The sequence below is a fragment of the Aquarana catesbeiana genome, linkage group LG05 (genome assembly GCF_042186555.1).
Source record: "Aquarana catesbeiana isolate 2022-GZ linkage group LG05, ASM4218655v1, whole genome shotgun sequence".
NCBI lineage: Eukaryota > Metazoa > Chordata > Amphibia > Anura > Ranidae > Aquarana > Aquarana catesbeiana.
Window position 1 is genome coordinate 520,994,346 of NC_133328.1, and position 18,925 is coordinate 521,013,270.

Below are 18,925 nucleotides of genomic sequence, written 5' to 3' on the forward strand. Positions count from 1 at the left end.
CCCTGCTCTCACGCTAAGGCGAACGCAAGCGTCGGTCTGGCGTCAAATGTAAACAGCAATTGCACCATGCATGTGAGGTATCACCGCGAAGGTCAGATCGAGGGCAGTAATTTTAGCAGTAGACCTCCTCTGTAAATCTAAAGTGGTAACCTGTAAAGGCTTTTAAAGGCTTTTAAAAATGTATTTAGTTTGTCGCCACTGCACGTTTGTGCGCAATTTTAAAGCATGTCATGTTTGGTATCCATGTACTCGGCCTAAGATCATCTTTTTTATTTCATCAAACATTTGGGCAATATAGTGTGTTTTAGTGCATTAAAATTTAAAAAAGTGTGTTTTTTCCCCAAAAAATGCGTTTGTAAAATCGCTACGCAAATACTGTGTGAAAAAAAAAATTGAAACATCCACCATTTTAATCTGTAGGGCATTTGCTTTAAAAAAATATATAATGTGTGGGGGTTCAAAGTAATTTTCTTGCAAAAAAAAATAATTTTCGCATGTAATCAAAAAGTGTCAGAAAGGGCTTTGTATTCAAGTGGTTAGAAGAGTGGGTTATGTGTGACATAAGCTTCTAAATGTTGTGCATAAAATGCCAGGACAGTTCAAAACCCCCCCAAATGACCCAATTTTGGAAAGTAGACACCCCAAGCTATTTGCTGAGAGGCATGTCGAGTCCATGGAATATTTTATATTGCGACACAAGTTGCGGAAAAGAGACAATTTTTTTTTTTCTTTTTTTTGCACAAAGTTGTCACTAAATGATATATTGCTCAAACATGCCATGGGAATATGTAAAATTACACCCCGAAATACATTCTGTTGCTTCTCCTGAGTACGGGGATACCACATGTGTGGGACTTTTTGGGAGCCTAGCCGCGCACGGGAACCCGAAAACCAAGCACCGCCTTCAGGCTTTCTAAGGGCGTAAATTTTTGATTTCACTCTTCACTGCCTATCACAGTTTCGGAGGCCATGGAATGCCCAGGTGGCAAAAAAAAACCCTCAAATGACCCCATTTTGGAAAGTAGACATCCCAAGCTATTTGCTGAGAGGTATAGTGAGTATTTTGCAGACCTCACTTTTTGTCACAAAGTTTTGAAAATTGAAAAAAGAAAAAAAAAAAAATTTTTTTCTTGTCTTTCTTTATTTTCAAAAACAAATGAGAGCTGCAAAATACTCACCATGCCTCTCAGCAAATAGCTTGGGGTGTCTACTTTCCAAAATGGGGTCGATTGGGGGGGGTTTGTGCCACCTGGGCATTCCATGGCCTCCGAAACTGTGATAGGCAGTGAAGAGTGAAATCAAAAATTCACGCCCTTAGAAATGCTGAAGGCGGTGATTGGTTTTCGGGGCCCCGTACGCGGCTAGGCTCCTAAAAAGTCCCACACGTGGTATCCCCATACTCAGGAGAAGCAGCTAAATGTATTTTGGGGTGCAATTCCACATATGCCCATGGCCTGTGTGAGCAATATATCATTAAGTGACAACTTTGTGCAAAAAAAAAAAAAAAAAATTTGTCACTTTCCCGCAACTTGTGTCAAAATATAAAATATTCCGTGGACTCAACATGCCTCAAAGCAAATAGCTTGGGGTGTCTACTTTCCAAAATGGGGTCATTTGTGGGGGGGTTATGCCATCTGGGCATTTTATGGCATTCAAAACTGTGATAGGTAGTGAGGAGTAAAATAAAAAATGTACGCCCTTAGAAATCCTGAAGGCAGTGATTGGTTTTCGGGGCCCCGTACGCGGCTAGGCTCCCAAAAAGTCTCACACATGTGGTATCCTCATACTCAAGAGAAGCAGCTAAATGTATTTTGGGGTGCAATTCCACATATGCCCATGGCCTGTGTGAGCAATATATCATTTAGTGACAACTTTTTGTAATTTTTTTTTTTGTGTCATTATTCAATCACTTGGGACAAAAAAAATTAATATTCAATGGGCTCAACATGCCTCTCAGCAATTTCCTTGGGGTGTCTACTTTCCAAAATGGGGTCATTTGTGGGGTTTTGTACTGCCCTGCCATTTTAGCACCTCAAGAAACGACATAGGCAGTCATAAATTAAAGGCTGTGTAAATTCCAGAAAATGTACCCTAGTTTGTAGGCGCTATAACTTTTGCGCAAACCAATAAATATACACTTATTGACATTTTTTTTTACCAAAGACATGTGGCCGAATACATTTTGGCCTAAATGTATGACTAAAATTGAGTTTATTGGATTTTTTTTAGAACAAAAAGTAGAAAATATCAATTTTTTTCAAAATTTTCGGTCTTTTTTCATGTATAGCGCAAAAAATAAAAACGGCAGAGGTGATCAAATACCATCAAAAGAAAGCTCTTTTTGTGGGAAGAAAAGGACGCAAATTTCGTTTGGGTACAGCATTGCATGACCGCGCAATTAGCAGTTAAAGCGACGCAGTGCCAAATTGTAAAAAGTGCTCTGGTCAGGAAGGGGGTAAATCCTTCCGGGGCTGAAGTGGTTAAAACATCCTTTACTGTGCTGAGTAATCAGCAGTGGGAAAATTGTTAAGCCTTCTTTTAGATTCAACTTAAGCAACCAGCTAAACCACTTATCCTCATCAGACATAAAGAAGTTTCAGTGATGCAGCAGGCATACAAATCTTATACTCAGTAGTTTGCTGGGGGCTTCCTTCCTTAAGCTGATTTGCCTGTAATGGATCAAGTGACCTGCTGAGAGGGATGTTCCACTGTCCCACAGGAAGTTCTTTCTTCCCATCAAAGAGTACAAACAAGAGACATTTGGGGTGTTCCTAAGCAGTCCCTTCCCCACGGGAACCACCAATAGGCTTATCTTATTTCTCCCTCACAAGTGGTTCTCTGTCCCTAGTTACTTTCCCCATACTGCAGGGCTCTTCAAAATAAAACAGCAGTTGCTTTGTATGCCCTCTTTTGCAAAGATGGACTCCCATATGTCAAGAGAACTCAGGCTCCCCCAAGATGGCATCCACAGTCCATTTCAGATGACACATTGGTGCTATTTCTGACTTCCCCTCTTAACATAATTCCAACTAAGGAACTAGGGATACATAGGGACATCTAGTGGTAGAAATTGAGAACTACACCAGAAATTTCACTTGAGGGAAACAATGTGAGACTTAAAATGATCGTAAACTCTGTTTTTTTTTTTTTATAGGAAAAAAAACCAAAACATGTTATACTCACCTGCTCTGTTGCAGTGGATTTGCACAGAGCAGCCTGGATCCTCCTCTTCTCGGGTCCCTCTTCAGTGCTCCTGGCTCCTCCCTCCTGTTCAGTGCCCCCACAGCAAACAACTTGCCATGGGGGCACCCGAGCTGAGTCACAGCTCCCTGTGTCCATTCAGACACGAAGCCCTGACCCGTCCCACTCTCTCCCCTGATTGGCTAGCTGACTTTGATTGACAGCAGTGGGAGCCAATGGTGCCGCTACTGTATATCAGCCAATCAGGAAGGAGAATCTAGGACGGCTGAGACACTCGTGGACATTCCTTAACAGAGAGGGACCTCAGGTAAGTGTTAGGCGGGCTGAGGGGGCTGCTACACACAGAAGACTTTTTATATTAATGCATAGAATGTATTAAGATAAAAAAACTTCTGCTTTTACAACCCCTTTAAAGAGGAACTGCAATCTGCTCACATAATTTGTAATAAAAACATATTTGCTATTCTAAAGCTTCCCTCCAACCACTTTGCATATTATTGTATATATACTGTGATTCTGTACTTACCAAATATGCTGCAGAAATCTCCCTCCATTGAGTCTGGCTGCAACCATTTTAACTGTGGGCAGCGGAAGCTGCTGCCTGTTCACTTCCTGGATTTACACAGACATACAGAGGCACACCTCCAGCTCTGCAGCCCCCTCAGCTTTCATTGGCCCTCTTATGATTCATCCCCCCCATGGCAGGCGCAGCAATATGAAGGGCCTTATGCGCTGTAGCATTAGAAGAATTGTAATCTCTGACCTTTTAGTCCAAACAAGACTATCTTTTACTGTATAATTCTTCTAGCGCCGTTCTATGGAAGCAGTAGGTTTAAAGAGCACACCAAACCTTTATGATATCTTCTTTATTAACTTTAGATTTTCTTCATATATAACACTGACAATTTAGCAGCAGGCAGCGCATGTACAAACATGTTGAATAAAGTATAACAAAATAGTGATTCAACTGTTTGATCTTGTCATTTTACATACAATGGTAGATGTATTTCTCTCTTCAGTATCTGTACTCTCACTTTTAAGTTCCTTAGACACTTTATGATCTCTCTGAGAGGTATATCTGAGGCTTAAGAAATAGTTTTACTTATCTGATATTGCAGTTTGCATGCTCGTTTGCTGATTTGTTCGGTTTGTTCGTTCGGTGGAACTACAAGTGAACACATAACTAGTTCAGTATACAGTTCTAATCACATTATATAACAATAGTAACATATATGACTGTATTAAATACCTATTTTGGTCACTTGCTTCCATAAAACTGAACTCTGGCTTGATCTGCAACCTGTTCAGGTCCACACTCTCTGATATAATGAGATCTAGCAATGTGCTGGGTAATTTCTAGACAAAATAATAGGTGTAAGGCTGGCTGTGATTGGCCTAAACTCTTGCTCAGTGTGAGATTGGCTGTGACTGGCCAAAACTCCTGAGAGTCACAAAGGCTTAACTCTTTGCTTTCTGGTTTGCTTCTGTGAACACAATATACAACTGTTATATGACATCCATATATAAAGTCACAGTAAATAACTCTGCTTTTATCTCTCACATGGGAGCATATGAACTGTATTAAGGTTATTAGCAGGTCTAGCTGTATATGCATGTAAGTCACTTTAGCAACCTAGGACAGGTCTTAGCTGGCCAGCTACACCCCCTCCCTTCCTGGCAAACTCTCAGGAGAGTGAGAGAAAGAAGAAAGAAGTGGGCTGTATGAGATATTTACTGGCAGAAAAAAATGTTTTACTATCCAAAGTTAAAACAGCAAGGACAGAAGATTTAATAGATGGAAAGTTGAAAAAATGACTGAAGGTCCACTTTAAGCTGGATAAACACTATACAACTTTTTTTGTTAGATTTCTTTTAGATTTACCTTCAACTATGTAGTACAAGGGCCTGCATGATTGCATTCAAATTAAAAGTGTTTAGGTTTGATCTCATATTATATGGTTTTGGTAAACCTAAAGGGAAAAATCTAAAGCAAATTGTATAGTGTGTATCCAGCTTACCACTGTGCTACATACTAGCCATGCACAGCTAGATCAATTTCCCCATCCACACTAAACAGCATGGACTAAAGAATCTCCATTTTATTCAGGCAACTGTGGCTCCCTCAAGCTTTTCACAGTCAGTATAACTTAAAGTGGAGTTCCACCCAAAAGTGGAACTTCCACTCATCGGATTCCTCCCCCCCTCCGGTGTCACAGTTGGCACCTTTCAGGGGGGTGCAGATACCTGTATATTACAGGTATCTGTACCCACTTCCGGCGTAGATAGCCGCAGAATCTGCGGTTATTTACGCCACATCCTGTTCCCCCCTGCTGTCTGCTGGAAAACACACGGGTCCCAGAGACAGCAGGGACCAGCCGTATTGCGCTGTGCGACTCGCGCATGCGCAGTAGGGAACCGGGAAGTGAAGCCGCACAGCTTCACTTCCTGATTCCCTTCCCGAAGATGGAGGCGGCAGCACCTGAGGACCGAGAGACGGTTCGGCCTCGGGTGCCGACATCGCGGGCGCCCTGGACAGGTAAGTGTCCATGTTTTAAAAGTCAGCAGCTGCAGTATTTGTAGCTGCTGACTTTTAAAAAAAAAAATTTCGGCGGAGCTCCGCTTTAAAGTGGATGTAAACCCAATGTCATACGCTCTATGCTGACGACACACAAATCTATCTCTCCACTCCTCAACTCACTCCATCAGTCTCCTCACACATCACTAACTTACTAACCCACATATCTGTATGGATGTCACACCACTTCCTCAAACTCAACTTGTCCAAAACCGAGCTTATAATATTTCCTCCCCCACGTTCCTCTTCCCCGGACTTCTCTGTCAAGAGCAATGGCACAACCATCCACCCGTCCCCACATGTCAGGGTGCTAGGTGTTATTCTGGATTCTGAACTCTCCTTTTGGCCCCACATCCAATCACTTTCCAAAGCTTCCGCCTCAACCTCCGCAACATCTCTAAACTACGTCCCTTTCTAACCAACGAAACCACAAAGCTCCTGATTCACTCCCAGGTTATCTCTCGCCTCGACTACTGCAACTCCCTCCTCATTGGATTACCTTTAAATAGACTATCCCCCCTTCAGTCCATCACGAATGCTGCTGCGCGACTCATCTACCTTACAAATCGCTCAGTTTCTGCTACCCCCCTCTGCCAATCCCTCCATTGGCTGCCACTCGCCCAACAAATTAAATTCAAAATACTAACAATAAGTTACAAAGCCATCCACAACTCTGCCCCAGCTACATCACTAGCCTAGTCTCAAAGTACCAACCTAATCGCCCTCTCCGTTCCTCCCAGGACCTCCTGCTCTCTAGCTCCCTCATCACCTCCTCCCATATCCGCCTCCAGGACTTCTCCCGAGCCTCGCCCATCCTCTGGAATCCCCTACCCCAATCTGTCAGAATCCCTGAAGACTTTCCTCTTCAGAGAAGCCTATCCTGTCTCCATCTAACAACTGCACTATTTTCTCCATTAGCTCATCCCTCACAGCTATTACCCTTTTGTATAACTTGACCCTCCCTTCTAGATTGTAAGCTCTAACGAGCAGGGCCCTCTGATTCCTCCTGTATTGAATTGTATTGTACTTGTACTGTCTGCCCTAATGTTGTAAAGCGCTGCGTAAACTGTTGGCGCTATATAAATCCTGTTTATTAATAATAATAATAATAATAATAAAATGTCATCCTTTCTAAACTACTGCCATAGGGGTTATCTATAAGGATATACATGCCGCCTGCATGTATCTTTACCTGTCAAATGTCTCCCCTCTGTCTGTTATTAGACCGAAAAACTGCAGATTCTGTGGGTGGGACTGTTGTCTGGAGCTTGGTGGGTGGAGTCGTGATATCAGTAGACTCCCCGCCCACCTCTACACTCCCCTTGTCAATATGCATTTCTCCTGTGTATTTCTAACACTGAACTTCTGCTGAACTTCTGCTATGATCTCTAACATCCAGTGAAAAGACAGGAAAGTAACCACATGACTTCAGCATGCCAAATCATGGTGAGGTGTGGAACAGCCAATCCTTGCAGAGCTGCTGAAGAAAGGAGTGGGGGAGGGAATTAAAAAGTACTGCATGTGTCTTAGGCTAATGCACGAGATATGTAAATCACCTGTCACTCATAGCAAGGGGGAGGATTTGACAAAGTTTTTCTCAGTTTGTCAAGAATTATCTCACTGAACAATAAAAGAGGATTGCTCAGAGATGGATTAACTATGTGTGGCAAGACTGGGCTCAAATGATAAGAAATCTCATACTCTACAGTATGATTAAAAAAAAAATACATTTTTCGGGTTTACATCCACTTTAATGGTGCCCGTTTTCTGTAGGGAACAGTGAGGTAATCTCATGAAATCGTCTACACTATATGATTGTTTTTTCTTTTTTAAGGCAGCTCTCCCAAAATATTGCAATTGTATGTATCCTAATTGTACTGAAGTTGATTATATTATGAAATAATCCCTCTTTGCATACAACCAGCTGGAGCCACTCAGGCATACATCAAGAAGATACACATGACTTATTCCTCTACTGTGTTGATGCAGAAAGTGCACATTCTAAGAGGTGATATGTATAAGATATACTGTACATATGCAGTGTATATCAGCACAGCTTCTAGGTAATTTGCATATAAACATAGTAATAACATTAGTCAGTCTGCTTTTTACCATAATCACACACACTGGCAATTTTTAATTTTTTTTGTAAATTCTTTTTATTAAGGCCCTTTTCACACTGGGGCGGGGGCGTCGGCGGTGCTTTACAGTCAGTTTTCGGCCGCTAGTGGGGTGGTTTTACCACCTGTTAGCGGCCGAGAAAGGGTTAAAGACCACCGCAAAGCGCCTCTGCAGAGGTGCTTTGCCGGCGGTATAGTCGCGCTGTCCTATTGATTTCAATGGGCAGGAGCGGTGTATACACTGCTCCTTCCCCACTCCGAAGATGCTGCTAGCAGGACTTTTATTCCTGTCCTGCTAGCACACCGCTCCAGTGTTAATGCCCTCGGGGCTTTCACACTGGAGAGACAGCAGTGGCTGTTTCGGGTCGTTTGCAGGCGCTATTATTAGAGCAATAGCGCCTGCAAACCACCCCAGTGTGAAAGGGGCCTAAAGGTTTTCCGCATAGAAAAAATATATACAAACTTAGAACATAATAAACATTCAGCACCGGTGTACATTGCAGCTCCCATATCTAATAGTAACAGATATCAGAAAGTTTTCCATACAAAAATCATAGCAAAGACAAATCAAACAAAAAAAAGGGGGGAGAGAGAGGAAGGGGGAGGACAAATACAATATACAGTTATTATACTCAGTATAATATCCCCCCAATAGCCGTAGTAAAGGAGAATATAAAATTCCCATCTAGGCTTACACAAGCCTCACCACCCGCCACATAATTCAACTAGTCACTGGGAGGCATTCAATCAGATGCAGTGGAATTATCCTCAATCCAGCCACCCCACACCTTTTTAAACTTAGGTACCCCTCTACTGAGATATGTAGCTTCATACAGCAGCAGAGCCTTATTAATCAATGCCTTCCAGGCCATGAGGGTAGGAGCCAGCGGTTGCTTCCATGATAAGATAATCACTTTGCGAGCATAATACAGGAGCAACGTGAGCAGAGTACGAATCACATTTTTGGGTGCTAATGTGTCTACCAGGCCCAACAGACAAATTTCAATGGATGGTGCAATAGCAATTGTAGTTACCGACCTAATACAGTCCATCACACTCACCCAAAACCACTGCATGTGCAAGCAAATCCAAAAAATGTGCAGAAAATCTGCTCCATGTGCATCACACCTCCAGCAGTTTGAGGGGTGCACAGGGAAAATCCTTGCTAATTTAGCAGGGGTATAATATATCCTATGAAGAAACTTGAACTGAATCAGGTGATCACGAGCCGACACCAGTCTGTCAGATGTTATGCTCTAAATATCATCTCACACCCTGCCAATTCTAAACAATTTCAGTAAAAGAATAAAGGGTGTCGCTAGACTCTGCCACCATTCATATCTATCTTGGGTCTAATGCATTGTAAGTATACTGTCTGCCCTCATGTTGTAAAGCGCTGTGCAAACTGTTGGCGCTATATAAATCCTGTATAATAATAATGCTTAATGCATGTAATGTTTTCAGTTTTACATGAGGCTATTGTTATTCATGTAGGAGTGATTTGGGTAGCACCTGATCATTTTTACATGCCAGCCTACTTCCACCCCCTTGTTAGACTGGGTCCCCTGGAGAGGGATTCAGGATGGAGAGCAGGATGAGATTAGTGAACTACCACTAACTGATCTCCTTTTCCATTAACATCTTGGCGTCCGCACTATAGCCGAATGACGGCTACAGCACGGACCTGAAAATCCAGGAGGCCGTCATATGACGTCCTCCCCTTTGTACGCTCCCGGTTCCCCCCCTTCAGGGCGCGCATGGCGCGTGCCGTGATCACCGAGTCACAGAGACTCGGGTGATCACAGATCCGAGTAAGGGGCCGATCCCGGCTCCTTACCACATGATCAGCTGTCAGCCAATGACAGCTGATCACGTGTGTAAACAAAAGCTCGGTAATCTTTTTTTTTTTTTCTCTTCACGCTGACAGCGTGAGGAGAAAAAAAAGTCGATCACTGGCTTATGTGCAAGGGACATCGGTCCCGAAGAGGATGCCAATCAGTACCCTCATCTGTGCCAATCATCTGTGCCAAACAGTACCCCCTGCCAGTGCCACCTGCCAGTGCCCACAGTGCCCACCAGTGCCACCTATCAATGCCCATGAGTGCCCACCAGTGGTGCCAATCAGTGCCTCATCAGTGCCACTTAGCAGTGCTCTGAATCAGTGTAACCTACCAGTGCCCATCACTTCCACCCATCAGTGCCCATCACTGCCACCTATCAGTGCCACCTATCAGTGCCCACCAGTGCCACCTATCAATGCCCTTCAGTGTCACCCATCAGTGCCACCTATCAGTGCCCACCAGTGCCACCTATCAATTCCCTTCAGTGTCACCCATCAGTGCCACCTCTCAGTGCCCACTAGTGCTGCCTTACAGTGCCCACCAGTGCCGCCCATCAGTGCCCACCAGTGCCGCCCATCAGTGCCCACCAGTGCCGCCCATCAGTGCAGCCTCATCAGCGTACATCAATGAAGGAGAAAAAAACCTGTTTGCAAAATTTTATAACAAAATATAAAAAAATATAATTTTTTTTTTTTTAAATTCGGTCTTTTAAAATTTTTTTAACAAAAACTAAAAACCGCAGAGGTGATCAAATACCACCAAAAGAAAGCTCTATTTGTGGGGAAAAAATTATAAAAATTTCATTTGGGTACAGTGTTCTATGACCACGCAATTGTCATTCAAAGTGCAACAGCACTGAAAGCTGAAAATAGACAGGAGGGAGGGTTTAAGTGCCCAGTAAGCAAGTGGTTAATGAACTCAAAAGCTTTGGAGCACTTAAGATTTAGAGTAAAGTGAAAGTAATAAAAGTAATAAAATAAAAATGTACAAAGTAATTTAAAAATAACCAACCCCCTTGCATCACCTTCCCTCGCATGGAAAAAAAAAGAATAAAATGGTTTATTCTTTGGAATTTAAAATCTACACACTTGTTTATTAACCATACCTTACTAACATGTCCATACCAAGAAAAACATATGTGTGATTCCTATAGAAGAATCAATAGATACTGTATTTTTGGCCCTGCAAGGTAAAGGCATAGTGTGCTAGTATGCTGTGCTTTTCTTCAGAGCGCATGTGATGCCACTGGCTGCATTTACTCTAAATATCTCCTAAACGGTGTACGTTTAGGAGATATTTACACTACTTATAGGTAAGCCTTATTATAGGCTTACCTATAGGTAAAAGCAAAAGATGGAAGTTTACTTCCACATTAAAGCTTTGTTTATTTAGCAATTTTGTCAATTTTCCTATTAAAAAATATAAATTTTAAAAGGTAACAGCACTTTCGTGGGGAAAAAAAATAGCAAATAAAGAAAAAATTATATAGCGTATACAATTGCGCCACAAGTCATATTGTAATTGAATGTTATTAAAAATAACCTTTCCTTTTCAATCTGCAGCCTCTGTAATTTTCTGAAAATGCAATGCAATATGGCTACCTGGAGGTGTTCTGTACACACAATGTGAACAGAACGCCCCCAGAAACATCATTTCCTGCTTGTGTGATTGGCTCACTGATTTTCCCAGGAGTCTGCACTAAGATACAAGTCAGAATTCAGGCATCCCCTGCAACAAAAATGTCATTTTTGGTGAGATATTCCCAATAGCAACATGTCTAAAGGGATGCAGGCCCAGCAGCTTTCTTCATTAGTGACCTGCAGCTGCCACAGCTGATTGATAATTAATAAACCACGCCCATTAGACTCACTTTCCCACATGGACACAGAGGAGCACACATACATTTCTTCAGAATAACAAAAGGTAGAAATCTGCAACAAAGTTCGTTAAAATCCTTGCAATGTACATAGATCACCCAGGGGGGAATGTTTTTTTTTCTGAACAAAAGTGGAGTTGCACTTTAAGGTGTTTTCAAAACATACCAAATGAAGGCCCATATGTGTTAAATGATATGAAATTTATTTTAGTATGCAAAGTGGTAAAATGCTATTCTTAACTGGGACATACCAAAATTTTAGAAATTGGTCATGAAGGTTTTGTTACCCCTAAATTTGAAAAGGCTAAAGATTAGCAAACCTTCACATTGTCACTCCCCCAAGAAGAATTTAAATAATAATGACAAATCACCCCTGTTAAACTGAACCCTCCCAGGGATCTTTGTCACTGTTTACAGACAATGTGTTATCAGTCTTGTTCAGTGGCCAAGGTGTTCTCTAGTGAGATCACAGAATTCAATACCTTACAAATAGATTCTGGTTGGTTGTTGCAAATGCTACAATTTAATGCTTTTGGTCTTGTGAGTTGCAATACTGAATAAGCTAATTCATTTTTGGTGTTGGGTGGTTTAAGGAGGTTCTATCACTTAGGGCATAGTGACAGGTACTTTTGAAGAACAACCTCCAGCCAACCCATACTGACCATCCCTGCTGCTCTATTTCTTTGTTGGAGCTGGGAATCCAAACTCTGTTTAAGCTTCACCTTCTACATTTCTTAAGCTTATACTGGGTTAATAACTTCCTTTCCTCTTTCAAGCACTGCATCCTAGGAGAAGAGGAGGAGGTCACATGTTCAGTGTTCAGTCTGGAGCTCCATGCAAGATTTTGCCTCATGGGGTAAGGATGATCATGAGAAAAGTGAGGGATCCACCCAGGGCTACACGGGAGGAGCTTGTGAATGATCTCCAGGCAGTTGGGACCACAGTCACCAAACAAACCATTAGTAACACAATACGCCGCCATAGATTGAAATTCTGCAGCGCCCACAAGATTCCCCTCTTCAAAAAGGCACATGTACAGGCCTCTCTGAAGTTTGCCAATGCCATCTAAATGATTTAGAGAAGGTTTGGGAGAAAGTGCTGTGGTCAGATGAGACCAAAATTGAGCTCTTTGGCATTAACTGGACTTGCCGTGTTTGGAGGAAGAAAAATGCTGACTATGACCCCAAAAACACCATCCCTACAGTCAAGCACGGAGGTGGAAACTTTATGCTTTGGGGCTGTTTCTCTGCTAAAGGTACAGGCCGACTTTGCCGCATTGAGGGGCCAATGGATGGGGTCATGTATTGCAAAATCTTGAGATGAGAGGCTTCTTCCCTCAGCCAGAAAACTGAAGATGGGTTGTGGATGGGTCTTCCAGCATGACAATGACCCAAAACATACCGCCAAGGCAACAAACGAGTGGTTCAAGACGAAGCACATTAAAGTCATGACGTGGCCTAGCCAGTCTTCAGACCTTAATCCTATAGAAAATTTATGGAGGGAGTTGAAACTTCGAGTTGCCAAGCGACAGCCAAAAAACCTTAAGGATTTAGAGACGAATGTAAAGAAGAGTAGACCAAAATCCCTCCTGAGATGTGTGCAAACCTGGTAACCAACTACCCAAAACGTCTTACCACTGCGCTTGCCAGCAAGTGTTTCTCCACCAAGTACTAAGCCATGCTTTGCTTGGGATCAAATACTTATTTAACTCACTGAACTGCAACTCAATTTATAACATTTGTATCATGTTTTTTTTTCTGGATTTTTGGCTGATTTTCTGCCTCTATCATTCAAAATACACCTATGATAACAATTATAGACCCTTCATTTCTTTGTAAGTGGGCAAGCTCACAAAATCTGCAGGGGATCAAAAAAGTATTTTCCCCACTGTAAGTGGGTGGGATGGGTGGGGGGAGTTGATTGGGATACATTCTCTATAACCGCTTGCCGACCGCCGCCTGTACATTTACGTTGACACAATGGCACGGATTGGCAAATGGGCGTACAGGTCTGTCCCTTTAAATTTGCAGCCGTGCCATCACGTGCGCTCCCGCCACGAGCTCCGTGAGTGTGATCGTGGGGATACCTGCGATTTTCTCACGGAGAGGAAGAACAGGGAAATGCTGTAATTGGGAGTGGTGATCATTGTCGTGTCACACATAGCCCCTTCCCCCCCACAGTTAGAATCACTCCCTAGGACACACTTAACCCCTACAGCACCACTAGTGTTAACCCATTCACTGCCAGTCACATTTACACAGTAATCAATGCATTTTTAATCGCACTGATCGCTATGTAAATGTGAATGGTCCCAAAATCGCGGCAAAAGTGCCCGATCTATCTGCCATAATGTCACAGTCACAATAAAAAAAAAAAATTTTAAAAAATTGCTGATCGCCACCATTACTAGTGAAAAAAAAAAAAATCAATAAAAATGCCATAAAACTATCCCCTATTTTGTAGACGCTATAACTTTTGCGCAAACCAATCAATAAACGCTTATTGCGATTTTTTTTTTTTTTTTTACCAAAAATATGTAGAAGAATACATATCGGCCTAAACTGAGGAAAAAAAATCTTCTTTTTTTTTTTTATATATTTTTTGGGAATATTTATTATAGTTAATAAAGCATTGTAGCATTGTATCTTACTGGTGTTTCCTGTCAAAAGAACATTTTTAAAAAGTATTTACCTGGACATAGTCATCAGAAACCTATCTCATGATTTAGCTGGACAATCCAAACTAAACCTGGAAGTAGGACAATGTGATTTGATGGGTTTTGTATATGTTTGCTGTATAGAGTTGCACACTTTATTATAGATTGAAAGAAGGAAACGGAAGAAAGAATCCACGTCAGAATGTAGAGAGGACATCTGATATGACTGAAGTTAAAGGGAGTGTCCGCTGACTCATGAGCTCCATAAGTAAAATGAAAATGAAGCTCAGTCCTAGAAAAAGAGGCTGTGATATGCCTGAGTCACATAAGTGATCACAGACAGAGAACATTTAATTAGTCTCTAACTAGAATCTGAGTCACCTCTTCTTCTTTTCATACTTAATCTTCTACCTGTGATAAATCTGTCTGCCTGATCTCTGTTTTCCAGTAACTCAGTAACCTGCTTCCAGTAAATATGATCCCCCAGGTAACATTGTTACCATTGTTTGATGTGCATCTAATCTTTTCCCCATGACTGTTCCAATTCTTAACCCCTTATATCACCTAATTGTAATTGAATAAATAATGGCCCTATATTAAAGGTAGCTTCAGGCCCCCGCTCTTTATGTATATGTTTGACCTCTTACTCTTGTATTTCTAACCTTTCCAACATCCAAGCAAGATGTGCTTTACATCACATCACCATATACGCGTGCTTTCGTGTGGCTACGTTAAAAATAGCTGAGGTTTAATTTAGCAGGCTTCCAAAATAAATGCTAAAGGTTAATATAGCAATACTCCCACCAAGAGGGGGGCGTGGCCGGACACTGAGCGCGATGGACGTGTGATCTCCCTGCTCTCCATGGACCTGCTCCAGCGAAGCTTCTAACGGGGACACAGCTTCACACCGATGGGCAGAAATCAAGCCAGCAGATCACAGAAACAGGGGGAACCTCAAGACACCTTAATCCATGGATCCGGGATCCGGCATGCGGGAGACAGAGAACATGGCGCCGCAGCGCGCCACACAGCCACCTCCCCCTCCAGAAGCTCTGGCAACGTCGCCGGTGGCTACAGCGGGTCCCACGGACACTATACCAAGCGGTATGTCAACCCGCAGCAGACCCGCCGCACGCACATCAACCCTGCCAGCTATGCATGGCCCATCTCCACCACACAAGGGAGAACAACAGCCTCCATCTTGCTGGCAGGACATCGGGACACCTTCCACAGCACCGCGGGTGAGTCCCTCTCCTGTCCCCTCACCCTCTAATGGCCCTGGACTTGACTCACTCTCCCTTCGGGGCAGCCCATCGACCTTACAACATTGGGGACTCCCCCCCACATCCCAATCGGGCCTCTCACAAACCCTGCCGCAGCCTATCTCTCCTGTAACCCAGACCCCATCTTCAGCCCCAGGCTCACCAAAGCCCCAGAGACCGCTTTGCACCTGCAAATCCAGCACCACCTGCTTAACCGCGGTCTGCCCGGAGCTCCTGCCTTCCCATGCTCCCCCCGCCTGTCCCCCATCTGTGTCCAGCACCACCAGTACAGTTGGAGGACCAGAGAGAATGGTTCAAACCGTGGACCTCGCCCTCGCACGCTCTAGCCCACCATCAGGCTCTCCCCAGAATACTTAATATAGTATATAGAATGGAATATAATATAGAATAGAATAGTTCATGCTGATGAACTGGTCTCCTGGTGGGAACAACTGCACTCACTACCCACCAAAGATGACTTTAAGCTGATAATCTCTGAGGTCAAAGAAACCTGTCGTAGTGAGATTAAAACTCTGTAAGCGGACTTCCATCAGCTGGCCACTTAGGTGGAGGACCTAGATGAGGACCTGCAAGCCACTAAGCTCACTGTCTATCGAGTCCAATCCCAACAGACAGATGACCGCTTTATGCTCCGTGACATGCAATGGCACTTAAAAGACATGGAAAATCGCAACCGCCACAAAAATATTAGGATCCAGGGTCTCCCGGAGTCTTCTGGCCCGGAGGATCTACAATCGGTCCTCCAAACAATCTTCAACAACTTACTGTGAGTCCCTGCTTCCACACACATCGAAATGGACAGGGCATACAGAACTTTGAAGCCTAAAGACGAAGCGTCCAAACCTAGAGATGTAATCTGCAGAGTGCACTCATTCACTTTAAAAGAGGGCATCATGCGCAAAGCCCGGTTGATTAAACCAATCCTTGTGGATGGCACTCCAACCCAACTCTTTCCTGATCTATCCTGGATCACCCTACAGAAACGTAGGCTACTTCAACCGCTCCTTCATTCCCTGCAGGATAACACCATCACCTACCGAAGGGGATACCCCTTCAGCTTGATGGCTGTACATGCCAGGAAGACGGCGACACTTTGAGTACCTGAGGACATTTGTTCCTTCTGCGAAACTCTCAACATTCCCATCCCAGACCTCACGGGTTGGTATATCATCCCCCCTCCTCCTCCTCCCCCATCGACTGGCTGGCAAAGGGTTCCTGTGAAGAGGAAGAAATGACCCCCTGACTCCCCCAGTAAGAATCCCAAACAACGGCCAGCCTGAGAACTGCCATGGCTAATAATGCCCTCCTTGATCTATTTTTACAGATAACAGGCCCAATCCTGGAGGAACACTTTGTTTTTGTACAGTTGTCCAAAGTTGAAGTTCATATTTGCAATGGCTGATTTATCCTTTCTCCCCAGGTTGTTGTCTCCTCCCTGCAGGGGATGGCCTTCGTCCCTCCTGGATGGCCTGTCCTTTGGCGGGCTCGCCGGCATCTGGGCCATCTCGTCAGGGAGGTAGTTCTCCTAGCGCTCGGCCTGGATGCGGACGACCCCGCGACGTTGCCTCTCATCATGCATGTTTCTTATTACATGTGCAAGTTGTTCATTAAGTGACTAGTATTGTCCCCTTGCTTATATGTAGCCTTTAACTGCTTTGTTCTTTAGCAGGTCCCAGGTCTTAGGTACCAATTGCAGTTCGGTATCTGACACTACCCCCCTAACTTGTTTAGTGATTTAAAGTTCCTTCCTAATCATCACTTACCCTCCTCACCCCTGTTGGACGATGGCGGTAACATGGATCTATCAGTCTATTGATGGATCTTCATTATCTGTTCTGAGAATTGTGAATTATCTTTACATGTTTTTGTTTTTTCTCCTTTCTTCTTTCTTACGGCTCTTCTTCCCTGGGCTCCCATCTCTCTCCATGTGCGATGGTCACCATCTCCGTTCTCAAGTCTTGTTCTCCTGGACCTCTGGGTTCGATAAGTATACAACACCCCAACATACGTACTCACAACACCACCTGCTCACACCCACTCACCCACAGTGACTCTCTCTCCCAAATTTTTTTTATTGGGCCTTCACCCCCCTAAATTACCCAGTTTAGCCAAAAAAATTGTCCACACATATATTAACGGTGGCTAGATGTCTAGTGGCCCTTCAATGGAAACAACGAAACCCCCCAACATTATCTGATCTTTATGCCAGACGTAAGGACGTGGAGGTTATGGAGTCCATGTCGGCTAGACTAAGTGACAGACAGACACATGGCAACATAGGATCCTTGGCATCAACGGATGGCTCCCCCTTGATTCCATAAGACCCCCCCTGCTCTGTATACCATAAGCGCTCAGAGCCCAGGAGAGACAAGCTCAACTGATTGGAGCTTTCCTATATCTCTTCCCTTCTCTTTTCTCCTCTTCTCTCCCCCTTTTCCTCTCCTTTTTTTTTCTGGAAAAGCAGGCCACGCAATTATAAATAACAGAACATGCTAATTTCTCACTGCTATTTCTCCAGCATTGTGTCCTTCTGTTTTATAGAGCTGTAACCTAGCTAACTATGCCATTAGACTTTGTATCAATCCTGATGTATCAAGGACGCCTATGCCCTCTCCAGAGTTGTTTGTTATTACCACCTCTCTCTCTTTCCTCCTTTAACTGTGTTTAATACCTTTTGTAATGAAAATGATAAAATCTAATAAAAATTGTCACTTATAAAAAAAAAAATATTCCCACCAAGGGAATTGATTCAACTTCTCTTGGTGGGTTGGAGGAGTTTTGTTTTACCTCTCTCTCGACCAAGTCTACAAAAGTTCTGAGAGGTTGAACTTGATGGACATCAGTCATTTTTAAGTCATATTTACTGTAACTGTAATGTATGAGAGAAGACTAACATTACAGGTGGCACTCTCTCTACACACATTATAATCTGATTGTACAATCTTTTTTAGATGTAGCTTCTAAGTCTCTCTACACACATTACAATTTGATTGTACAATATTTTTTGATTTACCAACAACATAGACGGTTTGGGGGCTCAAATTGAATGGATTGTTTAAGTTGTCTGCTACATTATATACTGTATATGTAAATGTAAAGGAGATTGTACAGAAATCTTACAGTCATGTTGTAATGTGTGGGGCTAGGTTAGTACTTTGGATCCTCTGTATCAGCAACTAAATGATATTGGTATTTGACAGCATGGTACCAGCAAGTGATGGGTGTGTAGATGCAGTCCTAATTTTTATTTGGCAGAGATTTAGGCCTCATGCACACTGGACGTTTTTTGACGTTATTAAAGCAGCTGTTTTTGGCTGTAGATGTTTTTTTCTACAGTCATTAAACTCTCCATCATGTTATCCTATGTGTCCAT